Source organism: Ceratotherium simum, chromosome 2 (assembly GCF_057802395.1).
Source record: "Ceratotherium simum simum isolate JZ-2026a chromosome 2, ASM5780239v1, whole genome shotgun sequence".
Lineage (NCBI taxonomy): Eukaryota > Metazoa > Chordata > Mammalia > Perissodactyla > Rhinocerotidae > Ceratotherium > Ceratotherium simum.
Window position 1 is genome coordinate 36125087 of NC_141901.1, and position 21284 is coordinate 36146370.

Sequence of the window (21284 nt, forward strand, 5' to 3'; positions counted from 1 at the left end):
GTATACAAATCCAGACAGGAGTCGGTCTTGAGACGGTAGCACCCAAGTCCCCCAGGCCCTGGGACATCGACCTCTGACATCCTCTTCATGGACACATTCTCAAGTCCTGATTTCATGTGCAGCAGCCAGTAGATGTGGTGAAGCTGTTGCTGGGTTTCCTGGTGCCCATCAACCCTCAATGTTTTTGTCCAGGAAGGTAGAGGTTGCCCATGGCTGTGCCTGTGGTATGGTCTGACAGAAATGAGGTGGCTCAAAGCAAATCCAGAGAACTCTTAGCATGGGGGAGGGCTCTCACTTTTGTAGAGAAGTGAGAGAAGAAATCTTTGTATTCTAAGTTATCAAACTTTCCTCTATTTCCTTTTCTCTCCCACAGACATGAGCAGGAAAGCCTTTGTGTTCTCCATTTAGTCAGATGATTCCTTTGCCATGCTGGAGGTGCAGCTAGAGAAGCCACCACGGCCTTCACAGTGTGTGTCACATTCTGTACTACCTCACCCGTGATGCAGTCTCGAGGCATACAACACCCTGGGGCAAGAAAATGAGATCTTCTTTAAAGATAAGGTTGAAGTGTATAGTGGGTTAGTGGGAGATTTTGATATGGATTTTAAGATCCCTGGTCCAAAGCACCTCTGGGGTGGGCTGGGATTCTTCCTTGGAGATTGAGAGCACTGGGTAGATGGGAAGCCCATGGTGAGGAGGAGTCTGGAGAAGGGATTCTGTAGGGACAGAGGCAAGCATCATCCTGGCAGGAGCAGGATTCTTTGCTGGAGGCTTTGATAGAAAACCAGTCTTTGGTGGGACACATTGGAGATGTGAACATGTGGGACTGTGTGCTGTTACCAGATAAAATTAACACTGTCTATATCGGTGGGACCTTCAGTCCTAGTGTCCTGAACTGGTGGGTGCTGAAGTATGAATTGCCCACCAGGCCCCAGGGGTGGCCCTGAAGCTCTGCCGTGGTCCTGGAGGTGCTTCCTGGAAACTGCACCTCGTGATTCTGGACTTTTTTTTTCCACCATACACACTGCAGGCCTGCTCTGTGAACACAACCCTCCGCTTCTCTGCTCTACCTTCCTTAGCACCAGAGATGGAATCTAAGTGTCTGGCTTGGGAGATTATGAGCTATATTGGGAAGCTTTGTCCAGAAGAATCAGAATTGCAGGTGTTTTATTTTTATTTTTTTAAGTTGAAAGTATCTTAGAGATAATCTCTTACCCTCACTTAGATGAGAAAATAGGGATCCAGAAAGGAAAAGTGATTTTTTAAAATGTCACAAGACGGGGCTGGCCCGGTGGCACAGCAAAGTGTGCACGCTCTGCTTTGGCGGCCTGGTGTTCGCAGGTTTGGATGCCGGGCAAGCACTGACACACCACTTGTCAAGCCATGCTGTGGTAGTGTCACATATAAAGTAGAAGAAGATGGGCATGGATGTTAGCCCAAGGCCAATCTTCCTCAGCAAAAAAAAAAAAAAAGGAAGATTGGCATTGGATGTTAGCTCAGTTTTGATCTTCCTCACAAAAAAAAAAAAAAAGAAAGATAAAAAGTCACAAGACAAGTCTGTCTCTGAGCTGAGATGGGAGTGCTGGGCTTCTTTCTAATTCCTTTCCCAAGACTCCCCAGAAAGTAGGAGGGAATTGCCTACATTCACAGGGCTGGCTTTTCAGTCTCAGAGTTAGGACATTTGCCCAGGTTTTCTAAATGGGAAAACTAGCAATACTGTGTAATTTCTCCATTTTCTCAAAGTACACTGGAAAGGCAATCAGAATTGCCCTAGCAGAGTAGGCCTGTCTTTTTTCCTGGGCAAAGTGGGTTATCCAGATATAGTTACTTTAGTTGTTACTGCAAAAGGCTTACATAGCTGTGGTTTTTGTTTGCTCACAGTGGTTTGTTAATTTTATGGTTCTTTTGGGAAACTCTTCTCAAACTCCATGTGAACCACATGGGACTGTGAATTCCTTCACCCCCCCCACCCCCATTTTCCCAACATACCTAGACCACAGAGTGGGTGTGTGACCCAGGCTGCTCTATCAGAGTAGCTCATCCTTGTTTGGAGGTTTTTTGGGGATGGTTACATGTTCCTAGCAGGACCAATTATAGTCTTCCCAAGGATTGATTTATGAACTTAGAGAGTGAGTCATCTTCTTTCTGCTGGAATTCCAAGCTGAGAGAATGTGAGCCTGGGGCTGCCAGCAGCCATCTTATTTACCACATGGAGAAAGACTGTGAGGGAAGAAGCCAAGCTGGGATTAGCAGAGCCAGGCATTGACAGAGTGATGGAAACTTGACTACAGACAGGTGTACCTCAGAGACGTTGCAGGTTCAGTTCCAGACCACTGCAATAAAGTGAATGTTGCAATAAAGTGAGTCACATGAATTTTTTGGTTTCACAGTGCATATAAAAGTTATGTTTTCACTATACTGTAGTCTATTATGTGCAATAACATTATGTCTAAAAATGTACATATGTTAATTAAAAATACTTTATTGCTAAAAAATGCTAACATCATCTGAGCTCTCGTTGAGTTGTAATCTTTTTGCTGGTGGAGGGTCTTGACTCGATGTTGATGGCTGCTGATGATCAGGGTGGTAGTTGCTGAAGGTTGGGGTTGCTGTGGCAATCTCTTAAAATAACGATGAAGTCTGTTGTATTGATTGACTCTTCCTTTCATGAACGATTTCTCTGTGGCATGCAATGCTGTTTGGTGGCATGTTACCCACAGGAGAACTTCTTTCAAAATTGAGTCAATCCTCTCAAACCCTGCTGCTCCTTCCATCAACTAAGTTTATGTGATATTCTAAATCCTTTGTTGTCATTTCAATAATCTTCATGGCATCTTCACCATGAGTAGTTACCATTTCAAGAAACCACTTTCTTTGCTCGTCCTTAAGAGGCAACTCCTCATCTGCTAAAGTTTTATCATGAGATTGCAGCAATTCAGTCGCATCTTCAGGCTCCACTTCTAATTCTAGTTATCTTGCTGTTTTCACCACATCTGCATTTACTTCCTCTACTGAAGTCTTGAACCCTCGAAGTCATCCATGAGGGTTGGAATCAACTTCTTCCAAACTTCTGTTAATGTTGATATTTTGACCTCTTCCTATGAATCATGAATGTTCTTAATGGCATCTAAAATGGTGGATCCTTCCAGAAGGTTTTCAATTTACTTTGCCCAGATTCATCAGAGGAATCACTATCGATGGCAGCTATAGCCTTATGAAATGTATTTCTTTAATAATAAGAATTGAAAGTCATAATTACTCCTTGATCCATGGGCTGTAGAATGGATGTTGTGTTAGCAGGCATGGAAACAACATTAATTTCTTTATATATCTCCATCAGAGCTTTTGGGTGACCATGTGCATTATCAATGAACAGTCATATTTTGAAAGGAATCTTTTTCTGAGCAGTAGGTCGTAACAGTGGGCTTAACATATTTAGTAAACCATGTTGTAAATGGATGTGCTCTCATCCAGGCTTTGTTCTTCCATTTATAGAGCACAACCAGAGTAGATTCAGCATACTTCTTAAGGGCTCTAGGATTTTTAGAATGGTAAGTGAGCGCTGGCTTCAATTTAAAGTCAGAAGCTGCATTAGCCCCTAACAAGAGAGTCAGCCTGTCCCTTGAAGCTTTGACTTCTCTCTAGCTATGCAAGTCCTAGTTGGCATCTTCTTCCAATATAAGACTGTTTCATCTACATTGAAAATCTGTTGTTTAGTGTAGCCTCCTTCATTAATTATTGTAGCTAGACCTTTTGGATAACTTGCTGCAGCTTCTACATCAGCACTTGCTGCTTCACCTTGCACTTTCATGTTATGGAGATGGCTTTTTTCCTTAAACCTTATGAACCAACTTCTGCTCACTTCAAACTTTTCTTCTGCAGCTTCCTCACCTCTCTCAGCCTTCATAGAACTGAAGAGAGTTAAGACCTTGCTCAGGGTTAGGCTTTGGCTTAGGGAAATGTGGCTGGTTTGATCGTCTATCCAGACCACTAAAACTTTCTTCATATCAGTAATAAGACTATTTCACTTTCTTATCATTTGTGTGTTTACTGAAGTAGCACTTTTAATTTCCTTCAAGAATTTTTCCTTTGTGTTCACAAGTTGGCGAGCTGTTTGGTGCAAGAGGCCTGGCTTTTGGCCTGTCTTGGATTTTGATATGCCTTCCTCACTAAGCTTAATCATTTTCAGCTTTTGATTTAAAATGAGAGATATGAGACTCTTCCTTTCACTTGATCACGTAGAGGCCATTGTAGGGTTATTTATTGGTCTAATTTCAATATTGTTGGGTCTCAGGGAGTAGGGAGGTCTAAGGAAGAGAGAGAGAGACAGGGAACGGCTGGTCGGTGGAGCAATCAGGACACTCACAATATTTATGAATTAAGTTCATCATCTTACATGAGAGCGGTTCATGGCACCCCAAAACAATTACAATAGTAACATCAAAGAACACTGATCACAGATCACCATAACAAATTTAATAAAATTAAAAAGTGAAATATTGAGAGAATTACCAAAACGTGACACAGAGACATGAAGTGAGCAAGTGCTGTTGGAAAAATGGCATTGGTAGACTTGCTCGACACAGGGTTGCCACAGACGTTCAATTTGTAAAAAACGCAATATCTGCGAAGCACAATAAAGCAAAGTACAATAAAATGAGGGATACCTGTACACTGTTTGAATTTCTGAATCAGCCTTGCCTGGAACCAGATCTATACCTGGACATCCTAAATTCATGAGCCAATAAAGCCCCTGTTTACTTGAGTGAGTTTGAGCTGTTTTCTGATGGTTGCATTCAAAGTTGTGATTAGCCTTTCTAAGGATCCTCTGAAACGAAGTCCCTGTGAATTCAGATTGACCAATACTGTGCAATAACACATCTACAGCACTCTAACCTCTCCTAGAGCCTCTTATGGGGATTCTCTCTGACAAGCAAGGCCCCTCTTTTGTGATAGCTTGTCATTCATGTGGGGCCAGTTGTGGGGGTTTAAAACTCTCACTCCATCATTACTTCAATTTGAGGAACAAAAACTAAAGATCATTGAGATCTAAGAATCTGCTGTCAGGTTCAATGACTGGAATGCATTTGCCCAGTCTGCTTGGGTCCTTTGTGGAAAAGGACCCCTCAAAGATGATGGCTGCTGATTTCCTCCAGAATTGCCCTTCACCATGGCCTTTCAGTACTGGGTGAGCAATTAAAGTTACTCAGCAGAAGTCACAGCCAAGAGTGAAATATGGGGCTCCCTGTATATCAAATAGTTGCTTTAGAGAAACCATATGTTAGACTAGTTAAGCATAGAGGATCTGGAATCCAACTGCCTCAGTTCCAATCCTGGCTTTGCAACTGACCAGCTATGTGACTTTAGGTGACATAACCTGTTTATGTCTCAGTTTTCACATCATTAAGTGGGGAAGGAATAATAATAATTAGCCCAAAGAGTTGTTGTAGGAATCAAATAAGATCATGCATGTAGAGCACTTAGTGTAGTCCCTGGCACCCAGTAAGCTCTCAAAATAGTTATCTACTATCATTATTATTATTAGGCTGTTTTGTATTATCTTGCTAAACGTAGGTTCATTATATGCCATCAAAGTACAACTTGGTGGAATTGGTCCAGGATGAGAGCGAAGTTGAAGGGTCTGATTTGCTAAAAATTAAGTTCAGAATATTAGGAGGATGAACAGCAAATCTTTGAGGTAATTATTTATGAATATTGTTTCCTAATTGACTTTTTGATAACCATTTGGAAGCATAGAAGTTAAAGATACATTCTTGGGCAAAAATGTGAGTGCAAAAATTTTCTGTGGTCCAATTAGGGGCAGATTCATACACCCTGACATTCAGCTAAGCATAAGAGAGAGGGTCAATACCTTTTTCTGGTTAAAGAATCCAGTTAGGAAATATGTCTTAATTGTAGAAGACCATCCCAATTCCCCAGGGATGTGGGCTGAGCTAATATTTTCTCTCAGAATTCAATTACTGGTACCTTACTATACATAGTTTAGTGGACAGCCTCTGGCTCTAATAATTTTAGCCAGGAAAATTTTTAAGCTGGTATTTGCATTCAGTGAACACTAAAAATCTCAATAAAGCATTCCTAGAATGTTTAAATTTAGACAATTTAGCTTATTGGTAGATAATTTAATGTAATCTTGTTAGAAAATATATCCCCAGGTCACTGGTCTGTTGCATGATATAGAATGGTTAGACATAATTCCTATTAAATGTTAGATGACATCTGCCAAGGAGGATGATTTTGGTTTCAAGTAGTTGGTTCTAGGCAATTCTTCTTCTTCACAGTAAATGGAGATAAGACCAATTGTCCATTGAGACCCTTTCTCGCTGATGTTAATAAAGCCATGTTATCAGCACTGCTTTTCCTTGATAGCAGGGATCATGCATCCAGTTTGCCTAGAAGTAGAATCAGGCATTAAGGCTTAAGTTAAAAAACAGAGGGCCAAATCGTATATAAAACCAACAATAAAAGCCACTGTGTAGGGCTTCCTTGAGAAAAATGGGGTAAACTATACAAAGGGCACATGCATAGTAGACCATAAACATTTCTTTCCTTCAAAGGAGGTAAGGAGAATGGATTTATACACTTCTATCAGTGAAATGAATCTTAGGTGCAGTAAAGGCAGTGGCCCAGCACCTGAAGAGATACTGTAGTACATTTATAGGCCAAGGAAGAGAGGGTAGACCAATCACATATGTCAGAGATTGTACATGTACAATCATAGGGAGGTGCTGGAGGCTGCTACCTGATAGGACACTTTCCTTTGGGCGCTGAAAATAGCCATGTTGGTACAAGAGTTGGGGCCAGGCCTTCAGGGCCAAGCCTGACCCAAATGTGAGCATTTTAGCACCAGATGCAACATGGTGATGTGCATGTTAGGCACCTAAAATCTCCCTCTGTCAGGCAGAAATATCGAATCACTGGTCATGGTGACAAGCCTTGCATTGTCCCTAGCCAGATGAATGGACAAGTATCCATCTCTGTAGTCTATTCAGGGCCTGGAGGAGAGACTACAGGTTGCCCCAGAAATGGAGCTGGGGCCAGATGGAAATGGCTGTGGAGTCCCAGTTGACAAAGTGGGTAGAATGGTAAGTCTGTGATTTTTTCCTCATGCTTTTCACTATTCTCATTTGATGTGCCCCAGGGAAGCAAGGATTGACAACAAACAAACAAACAAACAAACACAAATGACTCCAGATCATTAAAACAACAAGAAAAAATACCCAAATCAAGTTTCCAAAGTATAGATTTCTGATCCTTGTAATCCCAGGGAAAGAAGAGAAATGCTGCTTTGATTTCTAAATAGCTTGATCCTAAGATAACCAACCTCTAGTCTCAGACGGGTTGATATAACTTGCTTGGATTCCTTCCATGCAGTTCTCCACCTCTGTCACATCTGTGCATCTTTTCATGTCTCCTGTAGAAGGTGGGTTAAGTGGCCTTGTTAGCCTTCTTCCTTCAGAAAATGCAGACTTATCTCAAATTTCCTGGATTGCCTGCTCCAGGGATTCTTAAATTGTGGCCTGCTATTACAGGCATCATTATCATGTGGAGTGTTTATTACGAGTGTAGATTCAATGATCCCAGAACTACTAGATTACACTCTCTGGTGTCAGAGCCAAAGAATCTGCCATTCACAAGCTCTTTTGCCCAATATGTTTTTAGAACCATCACTTTAGTGTCTTCTTGGCAGCTCAGATGGCTTATCTAGCAGACATGCTCTGGCTCCCAATAAGCTTGAAGGCAGGTGGTCATCTTTAAAGAAGGATCTAGCGCATCTCGACTCAGGTTATTCCCTTGGCCTACCTCTGGTGCATTCTCTGAGGATTCAGTGTGATCCCCTCTACCCTATGTCCTTTCATACTCACAGATGAGTGATCTCATAAGTTTCCATCACTGCTCCCAGGATCATAATTGCTTAACCATACAGGGCGGATCACAGACAGTCTTAACAATACCTTACATGCACTGAGCTCTTGCCATGTCCCAGGCACTAAGTCCTTTACGTATATTTATGTGTTTAATGACAATGCTATGAGGTAAGTACCATTTTTAGCCATCATTTTACAGATATGAAACTGACATCTAGAGAGGTTAATTAACTTGCCCAGAGCTGGGATTGAACTCTAGGTAGTTTGGCTACAGAGCCCTGTGCTTCTAACCACTGTACTCACTGCCACATGCAACCAAAGCTTACACACTGCACTTATACCCCCTAGGGGAGGAGGGAGAGTATGGGATGTGTGCATGTTTTCTCATGGGGAAGCCATTCCAAGATGCCATATATTCAGAGGGTTAACTACCATTTCCTGGGAAACTGGGAATCTTCCAACTTTCCTTTTGTTGTTCTATGTTGAGGAAAATGACATCCACACAGACATACTCCCAGCTTCAGCATCAACATAACATTAGGAAGACTATGCCTCGACACACTGTCAGAGTTCTTCTTTGACTTGGAAACCCCCACCTTTCCAATGTCATGTATACCTTGAGACATAATTTTATATCTTAGAAGTATTCACCAATGGCATGGAATCATATGAGAAATTCCTCTAAGTCAGCGATTCTCAACTTTAGATGCTAATATTATCACCTGGGGAACTTTCAAAACTCCAGTTGCCCAGGCCACACCCCAGATCATTACACCAGTTTCTCTGGTGGTAAGACCCAGGCATCAGTATTTTTAAAGTTCCTTAGGGATTACAGTGTGCAGCCAATTCTCCAACAGTGGAAGCTGGGAATCTGCTGTTCTATCTGGAGTGATAGCTTTGAAAGACTGTTGTTGTCTCTGACTGGTTGTGTGGTTGTTTCTGACTGATGTGTCTCTTGCTTCCTCCTTTCCTCATGTGCTGGTGGTTTCTGTTTGAATTGGGGGAGCATACCAAACTCTCTATTGAAACACTGGGGTCTAGAGTCATAGCTGCTCTAGGATTAAGTAAAGTGATAACCGTATATTTACCATGTTCTTATTTATTCAATAAAGCTGCACCATGATGATAACAAACATTCTGTTTGTCTTAGAATGTTTTTTTCTTTTTCCTCAGTTGATACTTGGGATCTCTGCAATCTGAGGTGTTTGTCTGGCCTACTGGGGCTTTAAATCAGGGAGAAACCAAAGCGCCATGATGTCTAGAAAAGCTGCGATCCTTTGGTATGTTTATTGGATTATGGCAAGCTGTAAGAGGAGAGGACTCCCAAGCAAACATCTGAGGTGAGGGTAATATTTATTGCACCTCTCTCCTGATAAAGTTCCCCCAATGCTCTGTCATATGTGAGCAGTTCCAGTACTGTGTTGGCAGGTAGCTGGAACCAGGGGTAGATTGTGAAATGGTTCAAGGAAGGTCTCTCAATTTCTCTATTCTATTTTTTTCTCTTCTCTTTCTACTGCTTTAGCTTTCTCTCCCTATCTCTATGTCTCTATGCCTCTCTCTCTTTTCAGTGTTAAGCCTTGTTCAGAATATCCATTTTGGAGATAGTTCTGGTGATGTGGTGAGCTCCTGAAATAATATTTCCAAAGAGTCCACCCATCATATTGGTAGTTACATTCTTTGATGCAGGGAGCTCGTTGCTAACGAGAAGGCAATTTGGGTACTGAGAAAACACTTTCTTCCTTCTTTGTCCCAATCTTTTCACCTGTTACATATTTTTTCTGTTCAAATTATGTATATATCTTTTATTGGGCAAGTGTTTAGAATAAGAAAAGTTTTGAAGCAATTACTTTAAGCCAATCTTATAGTTTAAGACACAAAAAGTTTAGAAACAGTAATTACAAAGAAAACTTAACTGTACATCATTAAAAACAAACCTTTCCGAAATGTACTACCATCTGTAAGGCAATTCTTTTTTCTTGTGTGTTTAGAAGGCATGCTACCCACAAGTTAGTTGGTTCTTCCAAGTCAATTGAGAACAATAACCTCTATTATTAATTTCTCAATGAATATCAATGGGAAAACTCGTGATGAAGGCCATGTGAATAAGCTCAAGATTCTTTTTTACACATGGAATTTAGGCAATGTTATACAGTGAACTTGTATAATGCAAATGCACTTTAGTATCTAAATATAATTATATATATACCTCAGTGTGTCTAACTTGATATTGTTCTCTGTTTGAGGTATTCTGGGGTCAAGTCCAATAGCCACAGTCAAACTGGGTGTCCTATTTGTAAAAATGAAACAGTAGCTTTTTGGGGCTTTCAAGTGACTACTGACCTTCATTCCCCTTTCCTATGCTTCTTACACACACACACACAAACACTTCATTTTAGAAGTAATATAGCCATGTTAAGGAAAATGTTAAGTTAATGAGGGAAAAAATCCTCCATAATTTCATTTTACTATGATAAAAACACTTATTGTTTGGGGGTATTCTTTATACCTCTGAATTTTTTTTCTAAGCTAGTAACTTTCTTTTAAAAAATAGTGTATAAATGCAAATTTGTGTTATTTTTTCTCTCATTATAAGTATTATAAGCATTTTTAAGCATGTTGTAGCTTAAAATTCATAACCATATTATTTTAAATGGCTTTCTGTTCTATTTAGTGGATGTAGATATATACAAGATTTACTTAAATATGCCCCAATTTTTCTAGATTTTTCACTATCCTAAGTAATGTGTTATGGTTGTCTTTGTGAATAAAGTGTCCCTCCCTATATATTTTATATGGCATTTCCCCGGAATGGTTTCCCCTTAGAATGTGACTGTTTTAATTCCCCAAGCATTTGCCACACGGAGCTGTTGGAGCACCAGCAGATGCACCATGGAGAGTCTCTAATAAATAACTCATATTGATCTCTCGCTTTGTGATTTATCTTGGTTTATTTAAGCTCTTAGAGCTTTGATCCATGGCTTCAAGTGGCCATTTTCTGGAAAATCATTTCAACCTGGCTAGTTGAGACACTCTGATCATTGCACATATAGCAGGTCAAGATGGAGCAGACTCCTGGAGACAGAGGGGGTCTCAGAGGTCTCAAGCCCAGAATCTCAGCTGCTAAGATTCTTTCCAGGAGGATAACTCAGATTCTAGGTACAGTGACAGCAGGGAGGGAGCATGGAGAAGCTGTTGCTGTGTTTCTGATCATCATCAGCCTCTCCAGTGCTTTTTCCCAGACAGGTAGGCACTGCTTCAGATGGTAGCTGGAGTTCTTGTCTCAGGGGTAGACTGTGCAAAGCCAAGTTAGGGAAAGTGGCCAGCATGGGGAGGGGTTATGCAGTCTGTAAAGAAGGCAGTCTTTGGTTTCTAAATCCAATCTCTCTACATAGTGAGAGAATACATCTTTGTGGGCTAACGAGCTGTTAAAAAGAGACAACAGGCCCAAAATGGAGTCACTGTGTTAAGCCCCATGTCAACAAACCAAGACTTAATACCTAAACTAATCGTGCAGTTTCAGCCTCTTTCAGGACTGTGACATTTAACCTGAAACTGCCTGGACCAGCAGTAGTGAGGTAACCTCCATATGACCCCCTTCCTTCCCACACAGGAAGCTGTAAGTGCTTTGCCTGAAATAATCCACTCCTTTGCTGTAGAAACTTCCTCTTTCCTGGCTCCCCCTTTCTGCCTTTAAAAAGGCCTTCATTTTGTACAGCCTTTCAAGCCTCTTTCTTTCTGCTAGACCGGACGCTGCCTGCCTCTACTTAATCGTCACAACAAAGCCAATTAGATCTTTTTAGATTTACTCACTTGAATTTTGTTTTTTAACAAAGCCTCAACTGCTGACAGTTTCTCTCTGTTTTCTATCCTACAGACAAGTGTCCAAAAGGCCTTTGTGGTTCCCCAAAGAGTCAAATAGTTCCTTTGTGACTCTGACTGCACAGCTAAGGAGTGCCATTCACAGCCTTCACCGCGGTGCCTGCGCTCAAGCGCTGTCTATACCGACCTGACTCAGTGCTTATAGCCTCTTCTCTTATGCCACAAGGGCGCAATATAATGAGATCCTCCTCTTCAGGAGCAAGAATGGAATATACAGTGTAACTGTGAGTGGAACTGACATCATCTTCAAGCCTCCTGGAACGCTCTGCACCAATGCACTTCTGTATGACCTGGGAGTCCTCCTCAGGGATTGCAGAGCTTCTGGGTAGATGGGAAACCCATGGTGAGGAGGAGTCTGAAGAGGGATATTATCTGGGGACAGAAGCAAGCATCATCCTGGGGCAGGAGCAGGATTCCTTTTGCTGGAGGCTTTGATAAAACCAGTCTTTGTGTGGGAGACATTGGAGATGTGAACATGGGTCTCTTGTGCTGTCACCAGGATGAGATTAGCACTGTCTGTGCTGGTGGGGACCTTCAGTCCTAACGCCCTGGACTGGGCGGGTACTGAATTATACAGTGCATGGTGAAGTGTTCACCAAGCCCCAGCTGTGGTCCTGAGGCCTTTTGTTGCATCCTGATGTTGCCTTTGGGGATTACACCTTACATTTCCCTTGTCTTTGGCTCTGGTGTTTTATTATCATACATACATGGCTCTTGCACCCTGGGGGACTGTATTTCCCTCTCCTTCTCCATTGTTTTCTATCATCACAAGGGCTTCAGTGTGCAGAGCAGAGGATCTTATTCATGGCTGCACATTAGAATTACCAGGCCCACACCTTAGGCCAATGAAATCTGATTTTTGGAGGCGAAGCCTCAAGTATCAATGTTTTTTTAAAGTTCTGCAAGTGATTCCAGTGTTCAGCAAAGGTTGAGAACCACTGCATTTTAAGCAAGTCTAAGAGCAAGTGAGCCAAACGTTTTTTTCCTCCTAAAAGACAAGCATGTGTTTAACTGTAGTCTTGGCCAACATTTTCATTTCCCTTAATAGACAGACCCATCCCATTTTATTGATAAAAGCTTACTGATTTATCTAACTTAATATGTGTAGGGAATATAATTTTTCCAGCATTCCTACTCCCACCACTCCGGAATGTGGTCATTATAAATTAGAATTATCTTTTAATTCTTTTAATCCTTTTCAATTTGAAGATTCAAAATCTAAAAGAAATGGTTTTATTGTTGTTTCTGGTTTAATTTGTTCTATTTTTTCTTCAGATCACCAATTTTCATTATGTGTGAGATTTCTATTATTTTTCCTTCTCATTTATCATCACCAGATCACTTTTTATCTGTGTCCTATATCTTTATGTGTTTTGAGCTTTTATTTTTTCGTAAAACTATCCTTTAAGTATTAGTGATTTGTTTTTTCTGTTTGGCATATTGGGATCCTTACTTATTTCTAATGTCCATTTAAAATTCTGTAGTGCTTTTTGAGTTGTCTTAAATTCTTTCTCGCTTTTAGTATGTTTTTTTTTCTAACTCTCATCTTTCAATACATCTCTGTTTTCTTCCATTTGCTTGAGAGTTTCAGAATGCAGTTGCTGCCTAATCCTTTTTCTTAAATTTTTCTGTGATTAAACTTTTTGAAGTAAATATTTTACATGCTTTTAAATAATTTTCTTTTATATTTTAGTTTTTCAGTCCTCTTATTTGTTCAAATATAGTGTGTGAGGGGTGAGTTCTCTGAGTCTCCTTCCTGCTTATGTGGCCACAATTAGATTCCCTGACAATTTAAGCTAGCTGGCTGGTAGACTGAGTGTTTACTAGGAGTTTCTTTTAGTCATGTAGCCCCAGCCCTGACATCCTGCAACTCTCCTTTTAAGTGATCGGACTTCCACCAATTTCTGCCAATTGTCCTGCAGACTCTCATAGTAGGCACTTCTTTCAGATATTTGTGTCTTCATTTCTCTCTCAATGGAATGACTCAGAGTGCTAGGGGAGGGCAATAAGTTGGATAATAGGCAGCATAATCAGACAAGACCAGGCTCTTGGGTTCTTTTTGGAGAAGGTCATAGGCTGGGGAAGCTTCCATCTCCCTCTGACTGGCTCCTCCTCAGGGAGGATTTAGGACTTGGTCCTGTGGGTACCATACATCCCATGTCTGACTCCTCCATTGGTTCACAGCTTAGGGGCCAAATTTCCCCACAAGTACATGTGACAGCTCTCCTGGGCTTTTTGAATCCTTCGCCTCCACCAGATGTGAAGCAGTTAGGGATTCTTGTTGCTGCTCTGGCCTGGAAGCTTAGATCTGGAGGGGAAAAGTTTTGGGAAGGCCTTTCTTACTTTAAATCCAAGCTGGGTTCCTACAGCCACAAGACTGATGCTTGTAGATCCTTATTTGAGTCCTATGTCTATTTTTTAGTTCCTTTAGAACTCCACAGAAGCAAGAGATAGAGATTGTCCCTCTCAGAGCTCTTAAATGCACCATGAAGAGAGATAGAAGCTCCTCTATTGGAGAGGTCTGGACTTTGTGGTTCTTTACTCTGCGAAGTAGCAGCAGAAGGGGACCTGGGCAGGACCCCTTCAGGCTTGTCAGAGCAGTAAATAAATTGGTGAACAATCTCTCACATTCAGCAATGGTAAGGGTCTGCTATCAGTGGGGATGGTGTATACACTTTTGGAACCGGGCAGGCTTATCCAAGAGAGTTCCAACTCTAAAAATTAGAAGTTCTCTGTGAACTGGGGTAGGTTCACTCAAAACAAATTGAGCTTCCTTGATGCCTGGACTTCTTTGGCCTTTGTGGCTTGTGGGTGGTGATAACAGGCATTGATGGGCAGAACTCAGATACTGTTCCTTCTCAATATAGCTTCACTCATGTTCAAGGTCAAAGAGGGACTGTTGAAGGTCTAATCTAAAAGTACATTTGTATGGCTCATTTGCAGTTTCTTAAAGGCCCCTCCCATTACTTGCTCTGAACAACCTTTTAACCAGGGTTTAAAATAACAGACTACCTGAGTTTAGATCCTGGTTCCATCCATCTCTTTAATGGTGTGTGACCTTAGAGAAAGAGTTATTTAAAATATTGTATCCTTCAGATTTCCTCATCTTTAAAATGGGGATAGTATAGGGCCTACTTCACTGCCACATAGCTACTGCTCAATGCATGTTATCTATGATTTACTAATAATATTGTTAGCTTGATCATGATTGTGGATTTCAAATACCCAGGCTTTGGATCAGAGACCCAGTGTAGCTTGAAGGATCCATCAATGAGCAGATGTAGAAGACGGAAACTTCCAACTCTTTGGGTGATGTGTCAGCTTACGGTGGAGAAAATAAATCATGAGAATTATCACAAACTTATAGGATAAGGGGAACATTTGAAAGGGGCCTGTCCTGTGCCTGGAATAAAGCTTGTGGCTGCAGGGAACCAGGGGGTTGCTAGAGGCAGAATGAAGAAGACAGTGAGAGGGGTGAGGAGGCTTCAGAATTCTGGCACGTGGTCAGAAAACTCACTGGACTTTTTAGGAAAACATCAGAAACTCAGGGAGGATGAAATCAACTTAAAAGACAGGTTTTATTCTCATAGTCAAAACGAGCAGGAAAGTGGAAAAGGAAAGGAAGATACTGTGATCTGGTCCATGTTGGCCTCTACAGGGAGTAAAAGGGGCAGGATCAGTGTGGGCAGCTGGCTGCAGTCTTCACAGTTCAGCAGCTGGGCTCCGCTTCAAAAGAACAGAGGAGCCATAGAGAGAAAGGAAGTGGGACATTAGAGGAAGAAGCATCAGGTCAAACTTCTTGAGGAAAAGAAGGCTGATGAAAGAAAGCTTTCTGCATCATTGAATAGCCCAAGTCACTGCAGGCCTGGAAACTTAAATCTGAGGAAAGGTGGTGGCCAGGGGCAGGAGCAGGGAAGTGGAGGACACAGGGGTCACCGATGAACCCCTGAGAGCAAAGGCTTTTGAAGTGCTAACTACGCTGGTACAAATCTACAGACTCCACGGACACTTTGCTGGGATAGGTCAGGCTCAAAGAGAAAGCATTCTCCACATGGCTTCCTTTATTTCCTTTGAGCAGAGACAATGATCTTTCAAATGTGCACATAAGATCAAGTTCCTCCAGATGGAATACTCATGGGTTTCCCATTGCATTTCTAGAATAAACTCCAACCTCTACCTGGCCTTGGGAGTGTCCTATGTTTTTCTGACTTCTGCTCCCTTGTCACAGCCTCACCCCTCTCTCCCCTCACTCCCAGATTCTCCCAGCCCTTCTGCCATTTTGTTGAATCATTTTGTGGGATCAGATATGCCAAACCCCAAAATATGTCTCTTTGGCTTGGATTATTTTTAAGGAAAAAGACTTGATAGAAACTTTTGATCTTTCCCCCCTAACTGCTCTAAAAGAATTTAAGATAGAAGGCCTGTCCCAGGAAGGAACTATCACCGTGAGATAACTCTCTAGTGTGGTAGGCAGGAAGGCACCTCCAGAAAGGCACATTTTATCAAAGTTCTCTCTTTGGGTCCCATTGTCTATAGATGACCCAGCAAACATTTGTTTACCAAACATTTGCTTTTCCACATCTCCATGTGAATCGCCTTCCTCCCCTTTCGAAGTCCCAAACTACTACCCCAACATCATCCTTTTTGTCTTTAGCTGAAGGTTGTATTTAAGGTGGTGGCTCTCAGCCATTTTGGTGAGTTACCCAGTTTTCCCGGTTTCTCCTGTGTATGCATGTTATTAAATTTTGTTTGATTTTCTCCTGTTATTCTGTCTCATGTTAATTTAATTTCTTGGATTGCAAGCCAGAAGAACCTAAAGGGTAAAGAGGAATAGTTCTTCCTCTCCTACAATTCTTCCTCACTCTACAATTCTTTCCTCTCCTCTTCCATGCATATATATATTGAATGACTGTGATGTGACTAGCTTCTTCTTTAGATGATTGGGATAAGCAGTAAAACCACAGAAACAAGAAAAACTACATGTATCAGATGAAATTACAGCTCACCTGGGATTTACATGACAGTAAATTTAAGTATGCTTGATTACTTTCCACAAAGCTTTGCATTTGCTCTTTCTCCAGATCCCGATGTGCCTGATTCCACATCAATCTGTTTGAATCAGATACCCTCTCCTTAGAAAGGAACTTCCCCAGTCACTTTCATCATCTGTTATTGATTTCCTAAGCAGATAACACTATCTGAAAAACAAAAGAAACTGAAGGGACTACTGGTTTCTTTATTGTTTTCTCTTCCAGTAGATTGTAATTTCCATGAAAGGAGAGACACTTATTCCCTATTGTGTTCCAGTTTCTAGAATGGTGTGGCTCATAGTATACCCCTCAATAAATATTTCCTGAATTAATTAATTCAGGAGAAGGCAGCAGCAGTGAAGAAATGATCTGAAAAGCTGCTGAGGACGGAGAAACACTTTTAAAGAGCGCAGAAGTTGTAATGACTGTAATTTGGCCCACTTTTGTTTGTTTTTCTTTGCACCTATCTTGCACAAAGGGAGGACTCAGCTAAGAACCTAGGAACAGGTAGAATGAAAATCACTTTTCCTCCCCACAACAACATACATACACAAAAAACGTATGAGCTGCATGTGTATAGCTCATTGAATTTTCCTTAAGGTGAACATACCCATGCAACCATCACGCAAAATCCAGCAATTCCAGTAGTCCCCTACCTCCTCCCCAGCCACAGCAGCTCCACCAAAGGCAACAACTATTTTAATTTCTAACTCCATAGATTAGTTAGCCTTTTTTAAAACTTTATATAAAATATTTCTTATAAACCACATAAGAGTAATTTGTTGATGTGATGCTCCATCACCTCCAAATAATTTTAGAGTATAACTCATGAAACAAAAAATCTTCTCTTACATGTAACCACAATACAGGCATCAAAAGTCAAATTAACAGAGATGCACTAATGATTATCTAACTTATAGATCCCATTCAAATTTCACCAATTGTCTGAATCATGTCCTGTATGGCAAAAACTTCCAGTCCAGGATCATGTATTAAATTTTTGTCATGTCTCTTTAGTCTCCTTCCTGTCTGGAGAATTTCTTAGTCTTTCTCTAATTTTCACAACCTTAACACTGGAGGCATGAGTATGTGACAAGAAATTTTCACATTTTGAGATATGGGTGTAGCTCTTTCTGGCTTAAAACTGATTCAGCTTGAACTAAACAGTCTTAGACTTATCGCCTATCAAACATAGACAGTGATCTGCTTTAACGACAGCAAAGCATGCATTAAATATCTCAAAGTAAAAGAATGCACTCTTTGGAGATAAGAATGCATACTTTCCCTCTTACAACACCCATTTTGGTAACACCCTCCAGTGATCAATAAGTTCCATTTCCCAGACATCAGGGTCATGTTGACCTGCTAATCTCACTGAATATCTCTTTGCAACTTTGATGCACGTGTGTCTTGGGCATGTTAGGATGTATGTTCTTTGTCCTAAAAATGGTTAAAACTGTACTAAAAACCATGCTTCTCCAGAACACTTTCTCTCTTTGTGGAGACTGCCTTCCTGGAGTATAGCAGTCAGCTTGGCTCAAGTAAAACTCCACCTTATTTCTCCTATCGATAGAATGGTTATTGGTAAATTGCATTGACACAGGCCAGAATATTCTTTGGGTTTGGTTCTATTTGATGCTGTTTTTAATGATTAGATTCAGGTTATAAAGTTTTGTCAGAATATATTACAGAATTGAGGCTATATTTGCCTCTATCGCATTCAATCAAGAGGAACTCATTTTGATTTATCCCATTACTTGATCATTTGATTAAAGTGGTTTCATTTGGTTTTCTCCATTAAAAGTTACTTTTTCTCTCTTTGCAATTAATAAATATGTTGTGAGAAGATATTTCAAGACTATATAAATATACTCATTCCCCATCAAACTTTCACTCACTAGTTTTAGCATCCATCAATGTTTCTTGGCTGAATTAATTATTACTCTGATAGTTTATCAAATGGTGGTTTTCTAATTCCATCGCTCTTTCCTAGTTTATTAATGGCATCTCTACTGTAAAGGAAAAACTTTTCTTTTCTCCTCATTCACTCATTCATTTATTTTGTATCTGCATGGACTCATAGATTATTTTTGGTTTCATTCTAATGTATAGCACCTTCACTTGAATGAAAATGGTAATTGTCAACATCTATTTTTTTTTTTCTAATCTCAAGGGGATGTTTTCAATAATTTGTGATTACATGATGTTTTCTCCATTTTTTAAAGTATCCCTGGCATCTTCTTCAGGCAAAGAAAAAGTCCATAGCCTTGCATAAAGGCCTTTCTAAGGATAACAGTCTTAGCTCCGTTATGCTAACATTTTTTCTCTGCAAGCCTACATTTCTGTGGAACTATATCAACTGCCTTGGACAGGTAATATGTACTTTGATGGAGAGATAAGATCCTTTGCCCTATACCCTCCTATTGGTGAGTTTGAGAGCAGAATGGTATATATCCCAGAGTAGAGAGCTTCTAGTATTGTAATAAGGTCTCAAGAAGTTTCCTGTTTAGGCCATGCTCACCTCACGAGGTGACCCTGTCCTTCAGGACCAGCTACCCACCCAATACCTCTGCCCTAAGTATTTGCTTTTCCAGAAGCTGTCTTCCTGGTTGTGACTGATTCTTCCACAGGGTGAGACAAGAGGAGGAGGGGGCAGAAATGTGCTCAGACTATGTGCACTTTTTTGTTGTCAACACTTCACCTCAGTTAGAATCATCCTGGCTGTGAGTTTGCCACTTAAAAGCTGGTGTTAGGTACTGGCCTGATGATACTGCTGTCTCATCAAGCCATTGTGATGGGATGGATGGGCAGTAATCCTCCCATGTTAAATGTGGGTGAAATAAATAAAAGGCCCAACTAGAAAACTGGTTTCATCACGCCCCAGTCCTGGTGCCTGACTTCCTTTTGCCCAACCTTCTTCTTCTCTTTCCTGGTTATTTCTCCTGGTTTTTGTACTGGAATCCAGCAACCTCCCTCTCACCTTGGTGGCTTCTCCTGAAAGCCAAGGTTCAACAGAGGAAGCTATGAGTCCATGCTAGTTTATTGTATTCTACAGAACTGTCAGTCTCTCTAAGGAAGAAACTTAATAAGAATCACAAGATCCAGATGAGAGAAAGAGGAATATTATTGAAGGACAAGACATGAATAAATTGGAAAGACGCTATATTCCTGGATGGAGAGACTTTATATTATAAAATCTCAACCATTCCATGATGTGTCAATTGATTCTTAAACATATATACAAATTGTCTAATTTGAATAAAATTTCCAGCTTACGTTAATCAAAGAAAGGAAACCTGAAATGCTATCTGTAATAGTGAATATGTGATGAATGGTAAGAAATTTTTGAAAAAGAAAAAATATAGTAAGAGGGTGAAGTTGTTTTATGACACATACCGGTACTTACTACTGAGAAACCACTAGTATCAAAATGAATATGCTGGTAACAGCACAACGCAATTAACAATACACCAATGAAACACAAATAAGAACTCAGAGACAGATCCAGGTGGATATGAAGTAAAGCACCATTTCAGTAGAGGAAAGGATGGCTTAGAAAATAATTGGTGTTGGAACTATTTTCTATCCATGTGAACTAAAATAAAGTTAAATATTACCTTCTTGCACAATATACAAAACTAAAAATTTGGTGGGTAATAAATATTCATATATAAATAAATGCACACTTCAAGAAGTATTGCAAATTTAGGAAAATATTTAGAGAAATATCAATGTCATGGACACTTTTCTGAGCAAACACAGAGGAAACTCATGATTACATAAAAATCCCCGCTTATGGCAAAAGTTAATATAAACAACAACAAATACTAAATGACAAACTGAGAGAATATTCTCTCTCTCTCTCTCTCTGTCCGTGTTTGTATGTGTATGACTAGACAGAGGGATAATATCTTTAATATACTAAAAGTGCTTACAAATATATAAGAAAATAAATTAAATGGGCAAAAAGGGTATATATGACAGGACAACCTCAGCACGTAAACTGCAGATGGCAAGTATAGATCTGAAATGATCCTAACTCACTACTTGTAATCCAAGAAATGCAATTTAAAGACAACAATAGTATACCACTTTTTAAATTTTATTAGAGATTGGCAAACAAAAGTTGTTACTATCCAGTTATCACTAGGTTATGGGGAAAGCAAGCAGTTTGTGTGTTTAAATAGAGAGTGTAAATTTGCAGAAGCTTTTTGGAATTTAATTTGACAGTATCTATTAAAATTCTTAAAATGTTTATATTCTCTTGGACCAGTAATTCTGTTTATAGAAGTCTATCTTATGCTCGATTAGATCATAAAATTCATAAGGAGATATGCAAAGAGGTCATTACAGAATTTTCACAGCAAACATTTTGAAAAACACATGTGTTCATCAATAGGGGAATTCTTGAATATAGCTGAATGAATTATGCTATAAATCCATGCTATGGGAATACTGTGCAGCTAATAAAAATAATGAGATCAAT

The 21284-nt window shown here is 40.3% G+C and overlaps 1 long non-coding RNA gene and 1 pseudogene across 1 annotated transcript in view; both read left to right on the forward strand.

The window, feature by feature from the left end:
• Window positions 1-9223, forward strand: part of LOC147917889 (uncharacterized) — a 41462-nt gene extending 32239 nt beyond the window's left edge. Inside the window, exon 3 of the long non-coding RNA XR_015554709.1 lies at window positions 9063-9223. This is a non-coding gene — a long non-coding RNA (uncharacterized LOC147917889). The remainder of the gene's footprint in view (window positions 1-9062) is intronic.
• A 609-nt stretch (window positions 9224-9832) lies between these two features.
• On the forward strand, window positions 9833-12386 carry LOC147917890 (C-reactive protein pseudogene; annotated as a pseudogene).
• The last annotated feature ends 8898 nt before the right edge of the window (window positions 12387-21284 follow it).